This window comes from Oncorhynchus mykiss, chromosome 3 (assembly GCF_057628025.1).
Source record: "Oncorhynchus mykiss isolate SJ-2025 chromosome 3, ASM5762802v1, whole genome shotgun sequence".
NCBI classification, from domain to species: Eukaryota; Metazoa; Chordata; class Actinopteri; order Salmoniformes; family Salmonidae; genus Oncorhynchus; species Oncorhynchus mykiss.
Window position 1 is genome coordinate 47,867,365 of NC_143024.1, and position 22,103 is coordinate 47,889,467.

At 42.2% G+C, this 22,103-nt stretch overlaps 1 long non-coding RNA gene across 1 annotated transcript in view; it reads right to left on the reverse strand.

Annotated features, from left to right (window-relative positions):
* LOC149984566 (uncharacterized) overlaps positions 1-15,412 on the reverse strand; it is a 32,961-nt gene extending 17,549 nt beyond the window's left edge. Inside the window, exons 1-2 of the long non-coding RNA XR_016494663.1 lie at positions 15,155-15,412; positions 11,145-11,219 (exon numbers count right to left, since the gene is read on the reverse strand). This is a non-coding gene — a long non-coding RNA (uncharacterized LOC149984566). The remainder of the gene's footprint in view (positions 1-11,144; positions 11,220-15,154) is intronic.
* Positions 15,413-22,103: the final 6,691 nt, after the last annotated feature.

Genomic DNA, 22,103 nt, shown 5'->3' on the forward strand with positions numbered 1-22,103 from the left:
ACTATCCATGCAGGTTTTTGCAGGCTACCTGAGACATGAAACAGATAGGTGGGAGGGCATACATGCTGTCACCACTTTATTAATGAGCAAAGTGCCTAGTAGGATCATGGAAACACTTCAAGCACATTTTTATTCCACATTCTAGTTTTTTTGCGAAAACCTTTTTTCTAAGGTATGACGTCATTACGTCCAACTGTTTTCATCAAAACGCACTATGACAGGCAATTGTTGCATTTAATTTCTATGTGAAAGTTCTAAATGTAGAGAACAAAAAAAAGTTTATGGAAAAAAATATATTGACAAACTAAACTGGAAAATGTAAAGAACATAGGTCCAATACAGAACATAAAGGTCCAATACAGATGTTTATTATTTTTTTTTTTTTTAATCTCAATATTAATTATTTTCAATTGTCTGAAGCTGGTATACAAAACCGCAAGTAAAAGACGCAAAAACAAAACTTACAAAGAAGCCTAGAAAAACCGCACATAGATCTACTGCTTCTTAGAATTGCTTTCAATGAGAATGACAGATTTATAACACACATTTCTGTGTGAAATTGGTCAAGTCGCCCAAAAAGTTACATATTGCAGCTTTAAAATGGTCTAAAAGAAACAAAAATAGCTTCTTAGCAATTTCTCAAGCAAGAATTTTGCTTGGACTGAGTGAGTGAGTGGTCTGAGTGGGTGTAACGGATGTGAAACGGCTAGCTTAGTTAGCGTGGGCGCTAAATAGCGTTTCAATCAGTGACGTCACTTGCTCTGAGACCTTGAAGTAGTAGTTCCCCTTGCTCTGCAAGGGCCGCGGCTTTTGTGGAGCGATGGGTAACGATGCTTCGAGGGTGACTGTTGATGTGTGCAGAAGGTCCCTGGTTCGCGCCCGGGTATGGGCGAGGGGACGGTCTAAAATTATACTGGGGAGGGTAAAAACTGAAATCTAGCTGTTATTGGCAAAGAGGTTTGGAACTCTCTTTCTTATTTGTCTGTTAACTAATTCACCAGGAAGGCCAAAACTCCATCCCACCAAAACAGGCTGAAATTTCAGGCGGTCTCTTCAAACAGCTCTTACACTAAAATGCCATTATGAAAGTATTATTCCAACCTGACTGCACTGAGCCTTTTAAATTGACATTCTCTTCTCATAGCCTTTTCATTGCCACCAAAGCATCTGAGAATGAAATCCATCCCATACTGTAAGATTTTAATTGCCAACAAAGCATTATTAATATTCCCATAAAACACAGTAGTGTGTTGTATGTTTTAGATTGTAAGATTTTAAGTGGGTACTGTAGATCTAACCCATTTGGCTCACTAGATGATGGATATAGAGATTTGTCTGGTCTGTGCTGGTCTTGGTGCTCTATGTTCCAACCGGAGACTGAGACAGGGCTCCATGCAGCTGCCTGCCTCCTCTGTGTTATTTCCTTCTGGCCTCACTGGCAGACGGGGCATGTTGACTTTGGCTGCTCCTATCACAGACTCCAGTTGGCACAGCCTATGAGTCCTTAGGACATTCTGCCTCTCGTCACTGCTCATCTCCCTGGCTGGCTTCCCTCAGATTTCAACTGATCACAAGGTTTATGCATTGTGTCACAGGCTGACATTGGGAAAAGAGTTCCCAAACAATTAAAGAGTGGGGACAGATAATCGAGGCTAGACGACTATAGACACACGTAAGTATGAAAAGAGCGTTTTGCTTGGATAAAGCTGAACTGTAGATTGGATCCACTGTAGTATGTGTAAGGTTACTTATGTGAGGGCTGTTAGGCAGAATCTCATCCTATGCTCTCTGTTGAACTTACAGTACGGCTGGAACACAGTGTTTGGCAGAGTTGAAGTTCTGTGTCGTCACTCAATGTAAGTGCACACTGACCTTGACACATGGTTCTGCTCAGCTGCAGGGGTTCTGTCAGGTCCTATGTTGTCACACACACATGTATACACAAACTTGTACAAAAACACATTCCTGTTGACTGTCAATACACTATATTTCACCCTCTCAGAGCACACAGAGTCATTGCAGACAGTCTCTGATGTGAATAGCAGCGGGATAGTCTATCTATCTATAACCTATTCCTCTACAAACCTGTTATGGCCTTTTCGGTTTTTAAAAATAACTGTCCTCAAGCTCTGGAGCCTCCTGCAAACCTCCACAATGTTTCTCCTTTCTGTCTCCCTCATTCTCCCTAATGAAAAATCTACAGTGTACTTTTCTCAGAGCTTGCACAGAATAGAACTCCCACTCAGTTCAGCTTCAGATGGCTCATCCTGGCTCTCTAGCTCGCTTGCTTTCTCTCACAGAAAAACTAAACTAAACCAAATAATAGATATCAGATGCACACAAACACCTTCACATATTAATCATCACCTCATAAACTCCAGCTATCTAAAATGTCAACTCTAGTAGAGCTGTAGTGTACAGGCAAACCGTCTTCTCATTGACAATGCATCTTAGATGGGCTGAGAGCTTCTCCATATTCCCTTCCCTCTGTATCCATTAGATTCACCGGCATAAATCCCACCTTAATTTCCTTGTGGGATAATTGGTGTAATTTGTAGGCGAATGATAGATAGCATAACGAACCATTCCATGGTAGTCCCCCACCGTGCTTGGTTGAGCCTCATGGCATTGTTCATTACAGACTGTGATTCCTAGTTACTGCGCCCCCAGAGAGTGACTCTGTTTGTGAGAGTGACTCTACTGTAGACTCTCACAGCAAAGCTTAACCCACGGAGCTCTCCTCCCTTTCTTGCCATTTAGATCAAGTATGCACAGGGGTCTATTCAGAAGGGTGCAACAATACAAACTGTTCAGAAGGAAATACACTGAGCATACCAAACTTTAGGAACACCTTAGCACGGACTCTACAAGGTGTCGAAAGTGTTCCACAGGGATGTTGACTCCAATGCTTCCCACAGTTGTGTCAAGTTGGCTGGATGTCCTTTGGGTGGTGGACCATTTATTTATACACACAGAACTGGTAAGCGTGAAAACCCCAGCAGTGTTGTAATTCTTGACACAAACTGGTGTGCGTGGCACCTACCATACCCCGTTCAAAGGCACTTCAATCTTTTGTCTTGCCCATTCACCCTCTGAATTGTACACACACAATCCATGACGCAATTGTCTCAAGGCTTAAAAATCATTATTTAACCTGTCTCCTCCCCTTTATCTACACTGATTGAAGTGGATTTAACAAGTGACATCAATAAGGGAGCATAGCTTTCACCTGGTCAGTCTGTCATGGAAAGAGCAGTTGTTCTTAATGTTTTGTATACTCAGTATATTTTAAAGAACAAATAGGTTTTTCTGTAAGGTAGCATAGGGAATTGTTTTCTCTATTCATTACATTTCTATCTTCAACATTCATAATGTTTCACCTCATTAGACCCCAGATCTTCATCAGAGTTTTCCCCTCTGCAGTCTTTTTGAAATGTCAACCCCCTTTTCCTGTTGGATTCATTTATTGTGCAAGATAGTCAGTTGGAATTTTTCACATTGTGAACTCCATTTCAATGTTACAGACAAACAGGTCCATTAACAATAATCTCCTAAGGATAATTCATAGTCTTCAGCCATATCATATTGATTTGGATAAGACCGCTGACCACCACTGATTACAAAATGACTGGGAAAGCCTGTCTGATGAGTAATTGCATTTTAAGTGTGGGATCCAGGCACATTGAATTACACTGCACAGAGGGGGATCTTCAGTTTAGGCTCTGCTGGCATATCTATGCTGGAAACATTTAGATCCCAATTAGGCCTCTCTAGGATGGGGAACCTGGCGCTAGGTTAGGGGGTGGGAGGGGGCTGCCTGGTACATAGGGTCTGTGTCAGGCCCCCTCAACTAGATTCACTCTGACAGGGAGGCCCAGTAGGACTGGTCCAAAACTGTAACTCATCCACCATGGGCTCTGCTGAAGGCATACTGATTGGGTATCAAGTGGAGCTGTACCAAGTCATACATTTTAATTTCATACTCATGGTTATACTATATTTCCACTGGTTCTGTATTTCCATCCTTCATACTCCTATCCCCTGTAGACCCTGTGTGTGTGTGTGTTGGCTGCAGTACAGATCTCTCTTGTGCTGGCAGGCAGTGAGTGCTGGGCGCATGCTCTGGCTAGCTCAGAGGAGCTGCTAATGTAGTTATATAACAGGCAGTGCAGCTGGCGTCTGCTGTGAGCCGAGTGCAAGGCCAGCCTGGTTACGTAAGCCTGTCAGAGTCATATTGTAGCAGCACGGAGAGCTGCACCAGCTTCTGCTCCTCCCACCGTCTCTTGCTCTGTCTATCGCTCCCTCCTACTCTGTTTCTCTTCCACCCTGTTGCCCTCCCTCTATTTTTTATTTCCCTTCCTCTCTCTGTCCTTCCCTCCCATCTCTTTTTGTTGAGGTTCTGGAGTCAACTGAAGGAACGAAGGCTGAACACGCTAGATGATGCAGATGCATAGACTTAACATGGCTCAGGGTGGTATAGTGCACAAAGGTATTTTGTGTATAAACATCATGACTGCACGCTATTGTGAGAGAAAAAACAAGCAAGCGTCCCCTCACCCCCATGGCTTGTCTGCGTCGCCATGACACCATTTGACATGAAGTGACAGGGGCAAGCGTGCCGTGACTCACCACCTAAGAGCTCTGATGTCCACTGACCTTTAAACGTCTGGTTGGCCCCCTGAGGGGCTGTACCTTTACTGACCATGTTTCTCACAGCACTGCCATCCCACACCATCACCACAACACTGCATCAGAGCCACAACAATTAATGGGTGCCATGGGTCACACTTCCTGAAGTCCCCTAGTATGGAGTATTGGTGTGTGGCCACTGCCCAGTGCCCAACTGCTACGGGGAGCATGGGTTAGACTTTAAGGTCCCCTTGATATGGGGCGGCAGGGTAGCCTAGTGGTTAGAGCATAGTAACCGAAAGGTTGCAAGTTCATATCCCCGAGCTGACAAGGTACAAATCTGTCGTTCTGCCCCTGAACAGGCAGTTAACCCACTAGGCCGTCATTGAAAAAAAGAATTGCCTAGTTAAATAAAGGTAAAAATAAATAAATATGGAGGCAAGCTGTGTGAAGAGCTGCTGCCTGACAGGAAATGAAAGTCATTTGCAATTGTGAGACACACAGAGGTCCTTATCATTTACATAGTTACTTTCCCCTTTCTGGAAGAGAACATAAATCAAAATGTTTCATGATTTACTTGACCTGACGAGTTTGCTGCTATTTAACAGTTTTAATAAAGTGTCATTAATCCTGCCCCACAGTTTACTATGGTGGAAAAAAAATATGCCTTATGTTTTCAACCACTGAGTATAACTGAGTATAACTGCGCAAAAGCAACACAGGAACAGAGGTTTGTGAAAATAGTCATTAAGCTTAACTCTACGTTGTAGCGACCTTAGTAGGCGCAACGGTCTAAGGCACTGCATCTCAGTGCTACAGCCACCCTGGTTCGTATCCAGGCTGTATCACAACCGGCTGTGATTGGAAGTCCCATAGTGCAGCGCACAATTGGCCGAGCGTCGTCCGGGTTTATTTTTTTAAATGTAATTTAATCTGTAGGCGTAACTGCTAAGGTTCAGGTTGGCAGTCGCTGGATCAGGGTTCCTGTCCTGGTCGGGGCTAACCTCTGAATTTGCTAAAATAAAATGTATCTTTGCTGTGTAGTCTACAGGTAATGTACATTCTTTACCTTGCTCTTTTCTCTGAACCTCCCTTCACTCTCACTCTAGGGAAGGGGTTAATTGAATCGAGACACATATGTATCTGTGGCTTACCCCTGTAATAGTCCCTTTGTGGGCAATGCATTATGTTGCCATTGATGATCGGTTAAGTGATTTAAACTTGCAAGGAGGCCACAGGCCTAGAGTTAGCTTTAATCAAAGTTGGCTGCTGCCAGCAACCCATCAACTCCCCAGGTACAATCAACTAGTAGGCTATTGTAACTAGAATGTGAGTGATGGGGGTGAGGGAGGTCATAATTCTTGAACACTGGGGGATCCTCTGTTCTAATTGAAGCTTTGGATCTTGATATAATTTGTGGTGGGTATAGAGCTTGCCAGCTTGTAGTACTAAAAAACAGAAATGAGTTACCTCTGGTTCGTTCAGCCATTCCTATGGGGGAAACAAATGGGGAAAGAATGGGGTTTTGGGATAAATGCCGAAAATAAGGTCTGAAGTTTACTAAGGCTTAAGACCTTATACATTTTGTTCTATGAGATAATATTGGTAAATTAACATGACCTTTATGAATTATGAAGCCTTTATGTGCTTGTTTTGATTACATAATGTCAAGAAAACGATACGTTTTTATGATTCTGATGGCCAGATAGCTAGCAACAATGACAAGAAACTGTCGTGGTGAATTTTAAGTGGCTCGTTTCAGCTCGTTTGATCTTGTTCTTGATATCATGTCGTGTATTGAGGTGTTTTAACTGTCACATCTATGCTAATATGGCTACCTAACCAACAACTGTAACAATATATTTGCGAGACAAGTGCTCATTGTGCAACTTTATTTATGTTTTCCATATAGTTTACATGTTATTAACAATCTAAGCCAAGCCTGTCTGTTTTGGCGCATCGGTTTTGTTACTAAACAACCAACCCATCTATCAGCTATGCTTCAGAGAGGGCTCCTTGTTGCTTGATCATGGGTCCATTTGCAGGAAGTGTCATCCATCAAGGTGTATGGCTGGTGCTTTCGTTTCCACATTTATCCATTTTGTGTGACTTGCTTCAGCTCTTTGAAAGTATTTGTACGCTTTGATAGTAGTGGAAAAAGTTTTAAAAGTTTTAAATAAGCGAAGCGGTGAAATATAGTCAAAGTTCAGTATATTAAAATATCTGGTCTGATTACTTTGATAGATTATATCAACCTTATTACTTATTATTACTTATTACTTTTTACAACCTTATTACTTTGGACTGTGTTGAACGCTGAGCTGTAGTCAATGAATTGCATTCCCAGGTGGGAAAGGGCAGTGTGGAATGCAATAGAGATTGCATCATCTGTGGATCTGTTTGGGCGGTAATGCAAATTGGATTGGGTCTAGGGTTTCTGGGATAATGGTATTGATGTGAGCCATTACCAGCCTTTCAAAGCACTTCATTGCTATGGACGTGAGTGCTACGGGTCTGTAGTCATTTAGGCAGGTTGCCTTAGTCTTCTTGGGCACAGGGACTATGGTGGTCTGCTTGAAACATGTTGGTATTACAGACTCAATCAGGGACATTGAAAATGTCGGTGAAGACACATGCCAATTGGTCAGCACACGTCCTGGTAATCTGTCTGGCCCCGCGGCCTTGTGAATGTTGACCTGTTTAAAGGTCTTACTCACGTCGGCTACGGAGAGCGTGATCACACAGTCGTCTGGAACAGCTGATGCTCTCATGCATGCCTCAGTGCTGCTTGCCGCGAAGCAACGTAAAACGTTCTGTGTAAGTGTAACGGATGTGAAACGGCTAGCGCGCTAAATAGCGTTTCAATCGGTGACGTCACTTGCTCTGAGACCTTGAAGTAGTGGTTCCCCTTGCTCTGCAAGGCTTTTGTGGAGCGATGGGTAACGATGCTTCGTGGGTGACTGTTGTTGATGTGTGCAGAGGGTCCCTGGTTACCGCCCGGGTATGGGCGAGGGGACGGTCTAAAGTTATACTGTTACATAAGTTTCATTTTAGTTGAATGATGATATAATTATTAGAATGTTTAGGCTATTATTTGGGGAGAGAAATATGATGGTGCATCTAGTGATGACAGCTCTTGAAATTATTTTTGTGGTAATTGAACTATGTAGAGTAGGTTCATATGTAGAGCTACAGCCAGCTATCAGTAGGTCTATCTAATAAATAAGCTCTTTAGGCTAACAGTGATCACTGAAAAGTACATTTTCTGAAGGAAAGTATGTTTTAAAGTATGGTTTTGAAATAACTTATAGTCGTGATAGTGTCTGCAGTAGTAATGGTGGTGAATGGTTATAGTTGAAAAAGTAGGTTGATTGATTGGATGGCTGATATGATAGGATAGCCTTAACATGTGAAAGTTAGTTTGTTGTTTAAAACTTGAAAGGTTCAAGAGTTACAATTATTGTTGTTGGGTGTTATATATTAATCTATGCACACTTATGTAGTTATAATTTCTAGTGCAAACAAGAGCTAGTGCAAACCAAAGCTAGCTAGCTACACCTAAGACCAGAGCTGGACCAGAGCTAGTGCAGACCACATCAGTAGTTGTGTGGTCAGTAATTGTGGTCAGTAGTTGTGTTGTTGGGATTATTAGTTGTGTGGTTCAGTAGAATTGTGGTTTGTAGTTGTGTGGCCAGTACTCGTCAGTAGTTTTGGTAAGTAGTTGTGTGGTTGTGGTCAGTAGCTGGGGTCAATAATTGTGTTCAGTAGTGGTTAGTAGTTGTGGTCAGTAGTTTTGTAGTTGTGGTCAGTAGTTTTGTGGTTGTGGTCATTTAATTGTGTGGTTCAGTAGTTGTGTGGTCAGAAGTTGTGTAGTTGTGGACAGTAGTTTTTGTCTTACGTGTTGGGGAAGTGGTCAAAACAGCAGTTATTTCAACAACACAAAAGCAGTTGATACGCTTACTAAACTAGCTGTAACATAATAATAATAATAATAATAATAATAATAATAATAATAATAATGTATAGTGCAAACAAGAGCTAGACCAGAGCTAGTGCAAACCTGAGCTACCTAGCTATGCCCAGGACTAGTGCTGGACCAGAGCTAGTGCAGACCAGAGCAGCAGTTGTGGTCAGTAGTTGTGTGGTTTAGTAGTTGTGGTCAGTCGTTCTGTTCAGTAGTGGTCACTAGTTGTGTGGTTGTGGTCAGTAGTTATGGTAAGTAAGAACATGCTGGCAAACGTTTGTGCTATGAAAATAAATAAATACTCCGCTCTGAAACTCAACTTCTTTGCTAGATTCATGATAGTATTGTTAGACAAAGCAAGGAAAGTTAATTTCAAAATGTGATGTTGTTCTATTGGAATTTGCAGTTATTTTTGGTAATGAATCTGCTAGCATCTGACATTACATTCTGCATCTGAAAGCTGTTGATGGGTTACTAAAACAGCTTTATTTCTTGACTGGTGGAAGCTCTTCCGGATCAGATTTGAAAAGCAGATAAGTAGAGGAAGATTTCATATGCTCTACTTTTTTGTCTTACTTGTTGGGAGAGTGGTCAAAACGGAAAATTGTTTCAAAAAGTTAGGGAAAAAAGCAGTTCATGCAGTTACTAAACTAGCTGTACCGTTGGATTGGAAAAATATATTTTTGTTCTGAGTTCAGATTTGAATAGCAGAGAAGTATATGAAGATTGCACACCCTTTCACTTTTTAGGAAATGTATCAAAATTTCTGTTAATAAAAAGTTAGAGGAAATGTTGTTGATGCAGCTAGCAAAACAGCGGTATCGTTTTATCAGTAGAATACCTTTTTGTTCTGACTTCAGATTAGAAAAGTAGATGAAGATTTCATTCACCCTCACTTTTTGTCTAAATACACTGAACAAAAATGCAACATGTAAAATGTTGGTCCCATGTTTCATGAGCTGAAATAGGATACGCACAAAAAGCTTATTTCTCTCAAATGTTGTGCACAAATTTGTTTACATCCCTGTTGGTGAGCATTTCTCCTTTGACAAGACAATCCATCCACCTGACAGGTGTGGTATATCAAGAATCAAATCAAATCAAATCAAATGTATTTATATAGCCCTTCGTACATCAGCTGATATCTCAAAGTGCTGTACAGAAACCCAGCCTAAAACCCCAAACAGCAAGCAATGCAGGTGTAGAAGCACGGTGGCTAGGAAAAACTCCCTAGAAAGGCCTGAAGAAGCTGATTAAACGGCATGATCATTACACAAGTGCACCTTAATGAAATGGCTATAAAATGTGCAGTTTTGTCATACAACACAATGCCACAGATATCTCAAGTTTTGAGGGAGTGTGCAATTAGCATTCTGACTGCAGGTGAGAAATGTTGCCAGAGAATTACATTTTCATTCTTCCAGCATAAGCCACCTCAAACATTGTTTTAGAGAATTTGGCAGTACGTTCAAACAGCCTCACAACCGCAGATCAAGTGTATGACGTGTGGGCGAGAGGTTTTCTGATGTCAACGTTGTACACAGATAACCCCACCACCATGGGGCAATGGTTTGGGCAGGCATAAGCTATGGACAATGAACACCATTGCATTTTTTCAATGTCAATTTGAATGCACAGAGATACTGTGACGAGATCCCGAGGCCCATTGTTGTGCCATTCATCTGCCGCCATCACCTCATGTTTCAGCATGATGATACACAGCCCCATGTCACAAGGATCTGTACACAATTCCTGGAAGCTGAAAATGTCCCAGTTCTTCCATGGACTGCATACTTACCAGGCATGTCATCAATTGAGCATGTTTGGGAAGCTCTGGATCAACGTGTATGACAGTTCCAGTTAATGGTCAAGGTAGCTAATTTGTTTCAAAAGTCACAATGTTTACTCATTGTCTCATGCTTAGGATCTGCTCCCCCATTGTTATAATTTTATATAATGGCAATTCATTCAACATTGGGAAGTTAGCTAAATTAGTTGATGTAGTGACTAAAACAGCTGCACCTCTTGATTGGTAGTAGATATTTATTTTCTTATTTCCAGATTTGAATAGCAGAGAAGTAGAGGAAGATTTCATACCTTCTAAGTTTTTGTCTAAAGTGCTGGGAATTTTTTTTAAAGTAGCTAAATTGGTTGCTAAGTGCTGTTTGAAAAGAAAGTTGCCAGGGTACTCTGAAAAGTTGCTAAATCTAGCAACAAAATTGCTAAATTGGCATCACTGCTTCCATCGAGCAGCGCAGCCTTCTACTGCAAGGGGGCGTTATATTTCCACTCTGTTAAAATCGCCATTTGAAATGCATGACGTAACAGAGTGTTTATTGGTAATGTAATCAAGGCTTTATATGCAAAATATTGTTTGCGAACTGCTGCCCCCAAACAATTCGTTCTCGAGTTTGTTGAGCAGAGGCTGTGTATCCTTGGTTCTACAAAGCTGTGTCCATCATAACATACAATAATCAATTAATTGCATTCATTCTTGCACCATGCAATCAATTATCAGTTCTAAACATGCATTTTTCTTGCCTATGCGCACCTGATAGACAGTAGCTGTTCGAAGCACGTCTCCGGAGACGAAAGAGCATGTATTAATCCTGCTGAAGAAATCAGACTGTGTGGGATAGAAGGACAATGGATTAGCGCACATTCAACAAATCTGATCTAACAAAGTGGATATTTGTCAAATCCTTAATGATTGATGTAATGTAACAGACCCACAATGCGGTTACTAAAATCCATCTAGGATAAATTGGGCTGTTTGTGCTGCATAACATTTTGAATTCGGCAGGGGCGGCAGGTAGCCTAGTGGTTAGAGCTTTGGGCTAGTAACTGGCTAGTTGCTGGATCTAATCCCTGAACTGACAAGGTAAAAAAAATATGTTGTTCTGCCCCTGAACAAGGCAGTTAACCCACTGTTCCCCGGTTGGCCGTCATTGTAAATAAGAATTTGTTCTTACCTGACTTGCCTAATTAAATAAAGGTTAAATGTAAAAAAATATATATCTTTATTTAAATCTAAATCTTTTTTTTTTTTAAGCTGGTAGTATAGCTAGCATACATAAATCGGTGGTGGTAGTTAAAGTTGTTTTTAATTGTAATGTAGTTGATTGATGATGACATGACGAACAAGCATTATTCTCCAATTTTATTGAAATACACAAAAACAATAGGCTAAGAATAGGCTAACATTTAGGCTAATTTCGCTGGGGGAGGGGGGGGGGGTTTGAAATTGAGAGAGTTTATTTTATTTTTACAGGGACAGTGCACATTAATCAACGTTTCAGTAAAAGTGCCGGTTTTAGCCAGCCAGCTAATTTTCAACCACAGACCCTGGTGTAACGGTTTTCTGTATGAGAAGGAGAGTCGCACCAAAATGCAGCGTGTAGATTGCGATCCATGTTTTAATAAACAAACGTAAAACACGAATCAATACAAACACTACAAAATAAAGAACGTAACGAAAACCTAAACAGCCCTATCTGGTGAAAACACATAGACAGGAACAATCACCCACAAACACACAGTGAAACCCAGGCTACCTAAATATGGTTCCCAATCAGAGACAATGACGAACACCTGCCTCTGATTGAGAACCATATCAGGCCGAACATAGAACTGGACAAACTAGACATGTAACATAGAATGCCCACTCAGATCACACCCCGACCAACCAAAACATAGAAACATACAAAGTAAACTATGGTCAGGGTGTGACACCTGGGCAGGTTATTAAAAACAATTACAATATAGACAGACGTCAGATTGACCATGCGGCCTTTTAACCCTCCTGTTGTGTTCGTTTCATGTTAATTAATTCTGTTCCCGGTCCAAAATGACCGCCCCATTATAGCTGATTTATAAATCAATAATAATACATATATTATCACCTAATGTTGTCTTTGATCTTTTATCAACTTAAGTTTGTTTGAACAAGTTTTGAAATTCTATTTGCTATTTATGGCCTGTAGGCCTCATTGACCTGAGCTCATTTCTTTTGAAAAGAAAAAAAGCATAATGTATGGTTATTTTGACTATAATTGTTAAGGGATTTTTTTCTCAATAATGACTAATTATGTATACATTTCAATCAGGACTGATTAATCAGAATACTATTATGTTACTGTATAGATGTATGAATTTTATTTTAATTCTAGTACTGAATATAATGTGTGTAATTATATTCAAGAATTAGAACAATGACTGTCTGTTCCTTGGTAGAAACAAATTAACTTATCGTCAGACTGGCTAGAATGCTTATCTACACAGGAAGAACTTGGCTTGGTCATATATTATCTATACTGGTGGGGGTCGATGTAGGAAGGCTTGAGAACTATACTGCCATTGTACCGGAGTGGAGGAGAGACGGGACAGTTCGAAACCTAATGACGTCATTTTCAGTTTATAACCTGTTGTAAATTGTATCATGTTCAGTACTCTCGAGAATAAACGCTAGTGGTTGATTTTGAGACTGGTCTCCGCCCATTTTATGCAAATAAGTTTCTTACAAATCCTTAGAAATGGGCTGAGTGTATTCATTTAATTGGGTATTAAACATATAGAGGAATTAAATTCCTAACAATGACAAATACTCAGATGAAATAAACTGCCTTTTTGCTATACTTGATTCCACTCTGTCCAGCGTCTTGATTTGGTCTCTTTCTCTCGTAGTTAAACATCAACAAAACTTGGTAGCAGAGGATGGTTTCAACATCTGAATTCGATCTATGGCAAGTTGATGTGAGAGGAGACAAATCATTGGGTGCAATCCAGACGGAAGAGTGACCTGTCGCCAGGAGACATCGGCCATTCAACTTGCCTCAGGAAACTGATCAGAGTACTCGACATAAAAGGTAAAGAGCCTGTAAAATCAAAAATCTGCATATTATACTTTAGTCAATTGCCAAATTTTTGATCAGTAGTACTGAGTGTGAGTATGAATTGCTGTTAAATTACTTTTAAGAAATTAAGGCATGATTAAAAGATATCTTGCATAAATAGAGACTGGTTAACTGAATCTGCATGTAAAATGTCCTATTGATATGTTGTGTACTATCGAATAGGTCTTGTAAGAGGTGTAGTTAACAGATAATTAACTGAATCTGCATGTAAAATGTCCTATTAATATGTTGTGTACTATCGAATAGGTCTTGTAAGAGGTGTAGTTAATTAATAGATGAACCGAATCTGCATGTAAAATGTCCTATTGATACGTTGTGTACTATCGAATAGGTCTTGTGGAGGTGTGGTTATAGTTAATTGATAGATGAATCGAATCTGCATGTAAAATGTCCTATTGATACGTTGTGTACTATCGAATAGGTCTTGTGGAGGTGTGGTTAGATCGACTGAATCTGCATGAAAAATGCCCTATTAAATAAGTTGTGTACTATTTAATAGGTTGTGTAAGACGTGTAGTCGAGTAGATATAGTACATGTAAGTTTGGCGTTCCACAAGACAGAGATCGGAAATGATGTGACCATTGCACATCAAACTATAATTAATATAACCAGATTTGACGTTCCGCGAATTTGTTGTGCCCAATTCAGACAAAACATTTGTTGGGGAATGATTGCCATGCTGTAAATAGATAAACGGTGTAATATTGACGGTCGCTGAGCCAAATACTGTTATTACCAGTCGCCGAGCTGTGATTTAAACCAGCCGCCGTGCTGAATGCTGACTGGTTGCTATTTTCTTTTTTCTGTTGTTGGTATTCCCCAGGATGCTAATATTATTCTGATAATTGTTACACACCCGCCTAAATTTACTGATATATTGTTCCAAAAGGAAATTACTGAATTATTTCTAGAAAGTACTTAAATAAGCCGCCGAGCTGAGCACTGACTTTTGATTGACAGCCGCCGAGTTAAACACTGACTTTTAGTTTTTCCATTTCTATTGGTATTTCCTAAAGTACTAAAATTATTCTGACAATTGTTATAGAACCACTTGAATGTACTAATATATTGTTCCAAAAGGTGATTGCTGAATTAGGAAATCTGCGAATCATTTCTAGAAAATACCTAAATAAATCGCTGAACAAATTCAAATAAAATACCGGAGAAACACACACGTAACTGCCACCACATTACTGATAAAACCTTTGTATGCGAGGGTGGGGTGCAAGAGATAAGTCTGTGCCGGCACCGCGAATACATCCCTGGTCTCGACCAAGGACGGGCTAAGTATACAAAGATAGAAATAAACACACATACACAGAGGACTGACTGAAACCTAGAGGACACATTACAGACATTACCAGATGAGCTAGAATAAGGATTAGGAGCCAAATAAGACCTTTTTCAGATAATCACTGCCTTAGTTATATCCTGCCTAACAGCGTTAATAATTACCTTAGCAGTTCATGTAATTATTTTGTGATAACATGTCTGGCTCAACTACACCCAAACTCAAGTTCAATGAATACTTGAATAGAATACTTGAATAGAACAGTGCATGATTGATAGAGCGGGAGGGAAAGAACAGTATATCAAAGTGAAGAAAGTGTGGGAAGGATAAAACTGAAATGGATACAGGCAGGTTACCTTAGAGGGGGACCTCCAGTAGACGAGGAACTCCAATCTATGCAGAGAGGGCTAGAAGAAGCCGTAGAGGGGACGAGAGCAAGTGAGACAGAGGGGAACAAGACTCATTTGTTCAAAAAGGAAGGCACTAAAGAGAGAGAGCGAGCCGAAGCAGAGTTGAAAATAGGGACATGGGCGATAGAAGAGAGTAGGAGGGTGCTACAAAAAAAAAAAAAAACTGGACATGATGTGTGTGGCCTCAGCAGAGACCAAAACTCCACTCGAGAGTTTACCCACAGTTCCCCAAGTTGCCAACACCAGCATGGTGTCTGCTCCTCCCTCACTATACCCAGAAATACCAATAGAGGTGGCCCAACCTCCGCCATACTCAATGGGGCATAATCAACGAGGCCCATCTCACAACCTGTTCAATGGTAACCCTTTCCTCACCAGGACCCAGCCCGCAATACAGGCCCCAGTTCTAACTGTACAGGCGGGCCAGCTGAATGGGGCTATGAGCTTCGGAATAACAGGAGGGTAGATAGAGGGTGAGCCACTCCCCACCACCAAAGTGTTCCCCGGGTAGCCTCCAAGTAGAGGAAGGGTCCTACCTCAGCCACGAGAGTCAGGAAACGAAAGATGATGAGGACAGCAACAGAAAGACACCCACCAGTTCAGAAATAGACTGTGAAATACAACACTTAAGAAGAGAACTAAGTGAATCAATAGCCCAAGTGAAGGGCCTGATGAACGATGAAGGCAGAGGGATGGGTGAGTACCACATCGAAGGCATGATGAAGGGAAAGGTGACTGACGTAACCGAAACACAGGGGGCGACCGCCACCCGGAAGTCTGCCAGGGTGGCTGGACTAAGATCTAAAGGAGTGACCACCAGAGAAGACTGGGACCTGGAACGGGGTGGAGCCAGCATGTATCCTCTACTCCCAGCAGCTGATCCACGCTACGTAGAGTACCAACCCTGGAAAATGACTGACCTGACAACACTGATGGAACAGATGCCCAGCCTACATGGAGGAGCCTCTGCATGGCTATTCCAGCTGCAGACTCTGACCTCTGGTCTGGATCTCTGCCTAGGAGACATGAAAGCACTACTAGCCAGAGCCACCAACCATGGCATCATGACAGCAGCCGACCTCAGAGACCAGCCACCCACCCTGCCCCTAGATCGTTTCAGGACCATTTTATGGGATGAACTGCGCAGATCTTACCCTACTGAAAGGAACTATGCCACTCTTGTCCTCCTTCACTATCAGGATGTGGAGGAGCACCAGGAAGAGGGAGAGGAAGAGGAGGACCCCCACCTCTACACTACAGCCCACCAGAACCTAGCTATATGCAGCAGGAACAGCCGGAATACAACCACCCAGGACGCTATGCCCTGGCAATGAAGATGTCCCCCACCCGCTGCAGGAGAAGGGAGCCAACATACTGAAGAAAAAAAATATATATATTTTTTTTTTTACCCCATACCAATGAACCTTCTCGCACCCGGATCATCAACAGGTTTTGCACAACTGACAACAGATCTATCTGCGGTTGGATGTTTCTGTAAAAGACGAATTCACCTCATCCGTCCTTTTCCAGAAACAAGAGGGGGAGGAAGCAGAACAAAGAACAAAGAACAAAGGACTGGTGAAACTAAAGACCCTTCGAAAGGTCTCGCACATCTGGTGGCACCCTCAAATTAAAGTAATGACTGACTTATTTTGCGACGTAATGACTGACTTATTTTGTGACAAATGCAGCATCTGTGGCAGACACAACCCGAAGAAACCATATCAAACATACCTAATGCATATTTTCAGGACAGTAGCATAGAACGCTATCTCTTAGTTATGGTAGATAGGTGTCCAAATGGTTAGAAGCAATACCAACAGCAAAAGAGAATGCTAGGTCAGTCATTAAGTGGCTACAAACCAAACTAATACCCAGGTATATTGACAGTGGCTCACATTTCAGTAACAAACACCTAAGACAGGTGGAAGAAAGATTTGGCATAACACACAGATTCGGTTATGTGTACCATTCCCGGTGCCGAGATCTGGTGGAACGTCAAACCAAAAGTTGAAAGCTAAGATAGCTAAAGTGTGTGCAGGTATGAAGTTGACATGGGTTGAAGCCCTGCCTCTGGCACTGATGGCTATGAGAGCCTCACCAGGAGCAGGCACCCATCTCTCTCCTCATGAGAAAATGACTGGAAGAGTCATGCCTGGTCCACCAAGGGAGGGAGGTCATATGCCCGCTCTTGATGTACAACAAATTGTAATGTCTGATTATGTGAAAAATTGACGCTTCTCTCTGCAGCACTCTCTACCCAGGTTTGCAAGGTCCAAGAGGGGGAGCTGCCGGGGGACACGCCACCACTGAAGGTAAAAGTTGGTGACTGGGTGAGGGTTAAAGTCCACAAAAGAAAGTGGCTGGAACCCAGGTGGACTGGACCGTACGAAGTGAAGGAGGTTACTTCACACTCAGTCCAGGTCAAAGGTAAATCAGGCGCACCTTGGCACCACCTTACACATTGCGCCCCAGCCCCAACTCCTTCCAGAACACTGACAGAAGTCAGAGCTGATTTGAGCAGTCTAAATTCGATTCCAAATAAAGACACTCCTGACTCAGGAGATGCGGCCTCTAATTCCGCCTCCCCTGAAAAAGGAACCTCGCCCAGTTAGAGGGATATTTCTCTCTCCCTGGGCAAGGCTAGGGATATCTGGCCCCTTATTTGTGATATTCCTACTGATATTTGGGGTGTCCCTGGGCACTTTCACATGGTTAATTGAACACCTATCTCACCCTGCCACTCCACTTACCCCTACCCCTATCCCTGACACCGTCCCTAACATCACTCTCTCCAGTCACATCCCTAAAGGCCTTCCAAAACAGAATCACAGTCAATATGCTGTTGGCTGAACGAGGTGGTGTATGTGCCATGTTCGGTGAGCAATGTTGTACTTTTATTCCCAATAACACAGCCACAGATGGTAGTCTAACTGTTGCCCTAGAGGGACTTCGGACCCTTAATGGTAAAATGAAATACCACTCTGGGGTTGACACCTCTATGTGGGACTCCTGGATGGATGCGTTCGGTAAATATAAGACCCTGATCTCCTCTGTCCTAGTGTCCGTAGCTGTTTTTGTGGCTATCCTAACCCTGTGTGGTTGTTGCTGTATTCCTTGCGTCCGCACTTTGGCCACTAGAGTGATTACCACTGCCATTACCCCAATGCCTACAGACCAGGCCCATATGTACCCGCTTTTGGGGGTTGATGACCCTGAGGCAGTGTTTGCACCTTTTGAGGAACCCCTTCCTCCTGACTTCTCCTCTTGCCCATTCCATGTGTAGCACTAGTGTTGCCTTTTCTGGTCCTTGTCTTATTGCCTAGTTTCGCTGCATAATAGAGGGGGTTTTTGTTTTCGTCATCTCCTCCTTCTCGGTTCTAAATAGTTTTCACGTCTTAAAAGACGTGAAGAGGGGGACTCAAAATTTGGTTTCTACCAAATTGTTTGGTTGCTCCATATTCTATTTCTATTGTTCACGTCTAATAGACGTGCTCTTGGCTGAACGAGGTGGTGTATGCTCTGGTTAAACCGGATGTCCTCAGATAACTCTGGGCCCAGTGTCCTCAGTCAAGTTTAGAGCCTACATGCAATAACATGATCCGAAGGACACGTAGCTGCCATCACTCAAATACACTCCCCTGTAAACTACAAAGAACATCCTGCAACACTAACGAGCTTAGAGTGCCAAACTATTTCACTGACATTGACCCTTGCATGCACTCCTGCAAAAACAGGAAACACCTGAGCCTAAAGCAGACACTGCCAGTCCCCCTATCTCACGCTTCCTTGACACACAAACATTTCATGAGCACGCACACGCACACTCCACTCCCCTCTACTGGTCGGGTGCCAAGAGCAGAGGACTCTGCTGTGCACCAATGGGGCTCCTGCTCTGGCTAGAGCAGGCCCGCCTCCAACCTTCACCGACCAGTCAGAAGACAGAACTACAAGAATCAACCTACGTCATTCTATGTACAAAATCCGCTGCACACTCTGTTTAAGCAGCCTTTTCAGCTAACTCCTTCTGAGCTATATGAATAGGTCCGTGCACGCTTAACTGCAAGGACAAGATATCTTTGACTTTAATAAACTGCCTTTTTGCTATACTTGATTCCACCCTGTCCAGCGTCTTGATTTGGTCTCTTTCTCTCGTAGTTAAACATCAACATTACTCAACATTTGACTTAAAATTCAGAGCTAGAGTTTTGCCTGGGCTGCAGACGGCTATATCAGTCAGCTAATACAGGACTATTAATGACGCAGTGCAGTACCCTACTTCCCGCGGCTTATGATGAGACATCCTGAAAATAGTTTTTCTCAAAACTTCTTCTGTAGCGTCCGAACGGTTTGCTCAACAAACTATTATGACCCCTCCGTGGAAAGACGTGACTCTCACTAACATGAACATATTGGTTGTTTTGCCCTACGACCCACCACAAGTGTTGTGGGTCTCGTCTGAAGTCGGTACCACAGATCTGCCAACTTCTGTCTGTAGCGTCTGACTGTGGAAAGGTGACTTTCACTAACATGTACAGTACCAGTCAAAAGCTTGGACACACATACTCATTCAATGATTTTCTTTATTTTTACTATTTGAATAGTGAAGACATCAAAACTATTGTGGGTGATGGCAGGGAGAGGTGAGGGGAGTGGTTATTGAAGGGAAATATCTTGGCTCTACCCCCGAGCCTTATATGGACTTCCTGCCCCAACGAGGCGTGGCTGTGGATCATTAAGCCAATGAGTGCTTGGGGATAAAAGAGGAAGTGGCCTGCACAAAGGGGCAGAGAAAGGAGGGAAAAATGTGTGTTATGAAGAGTGGGAGAAGAGAGAACAATATCTGTGAGATTACCTGTTGTGACCTGGACTGTCGGATTACCCCCCCTTGTGTACCGAACCGGATTGTTTGAGGACTCGACTTTTAGGATTACCCCTGGAAAACAGAGCGGACAACGAGAATGGCTCGTGGACTGTGAAGCAATTGGTGAATTCCCCCTTCTCCAGTTTACAAAAATTCCTAATAAACTTCCACTTGCATTCTAGTTGTGCTACTGTTGCATGTTTTGTTATTGATCTTGGTGATATGGAAACCCCACACCCTTGAACCTGCTACACTATGAAATAATAACACATAGAATCATGTAGAAACCAGAAAAGTGTTAAACAAATCAAAATATATTTGAGATTCTTCAAAGTAGTCACGCTTTGCACACTCTTGGCATTCTCTCAACCAGCTTCATGAGGTAGTCACCTGGAATGCATATAACAGGTGTGCCTGGAATTTCTTTCCTCCTTAATGCATTTGAGCCAATCAGTTGTATTGTGTCAAGGTAGGGGTGGTACACCGAAGATGGCCCCATTTGGTAAAAAAACAAGTCCATATTATGGCAAGAAAAGCTCAAATAAGCAAAGAGAAACGACAATCCATAATTACTTGAAGACATGAAGGTCAGTCAATGTGGAAAATGTAAAAAACTTCAAGTGCAGTCGCAAAAATCATCAAGCTCTATAATGAAACTGGCTCTCTTGAGGACCGCCAAAGGAAAGGAAGAGCCAGAGTTACCTCTGCTGCAGAGAATAAGTTCATTAGAGTTACAAACTTCAGAAATTGCAGCCCAAATAAATTATTCACAGAGTTAAGTTCAAAGGAGACTGTGTGAATGAATCAGGCCTTCATGGTTGAATTGCTGCAAAGAAACCACTACTAAAGGACACCAATAAGAAGAGACTTGTTTGGGCCAAGAAACACAAGCAATGGACATTAGATCGGTGAAAATCTGTCATTTGGTCTGATGGGTCCAAATGTGCGATTTTTGGTTCCAACCACCGTGGCTTTGTAGGTGAACGAATGATCTCTGCATGTGTGGTTCCCACTGTGAATCATGGAGGAAGAGGTGTGATTGGTGTGGGCGTGCTTTGCTGGTGACACGGTCAGTGATTTATTTAGAATTCAAGGCACACTTAACCAGCATGGCTACCACAGCATTCTGCAGCAATACGCCATCCCATCTGGTTTGCGCTCATTTGTTCGCTCTGAAAATTACACTTTTTAAATAGAAAAATAACAATGCTTAAACCACATCAGGAGACTGCTGTAAAGGTCTGTGAAAAATTGTCTGGGACAAATAGAAGAAATTTCGATTTTTGGGTGAGTGGAGACTGTTTCGCTCTATTGAATCAGAGTAGCAGTATTAACCTACAGCCCGCCCTTCTCTTTACAGACAGGCAAACTAGGCAGTTCAGTTATTTAGAGAATGGTGCACAATGCTGAAAAAGATGACACGCTGCCTCCTAACTGCTATTCTTGGTGTTTACAATTCTTCATCATCACTACACTATTGTTCTAAATGTATTCACCCTCTTCAACCTGTGAGTAACCATAGCAACGGCCCCGATTGGGCTGCTCAATGACGAGACATGACAAAGCTGTTAGCTGACATTAGCTAGCTACTTTTCGTCACTCTAAACTCCTACAAACAGCTGTACATTTTTATTGGTAGAAGATAACGCTGTTCCAATTCCATATTTGGTCCCTTTACGACTATTTTTGTGAACTCAGTGTACAGAACTCATAATTTCTCCTACCATAAACCCTCACATTGGCGCCCACAAAGAGAGAAGATGATGTTGTGCAGATGATGACACAATACCGCATAATGACAAAGCAAAAACACTTTTAAAAAAATAATTAAACGGGGAAAAATGCATTTACATAAGTATTCAGACCCTTTACTCAGTACTTTGTTGAAGCACCTTTGGCAGTGATTACAGCCTCGAGCCTTCTTGGGTATAACGCTACAAGCTTAGCACACCTGTATTTGACGAGTTTCTCCGATTCTTCTCCACAGATGATCTCAAGCTTTGTCAGGTTGGATGGGGAGCATCACTGCAC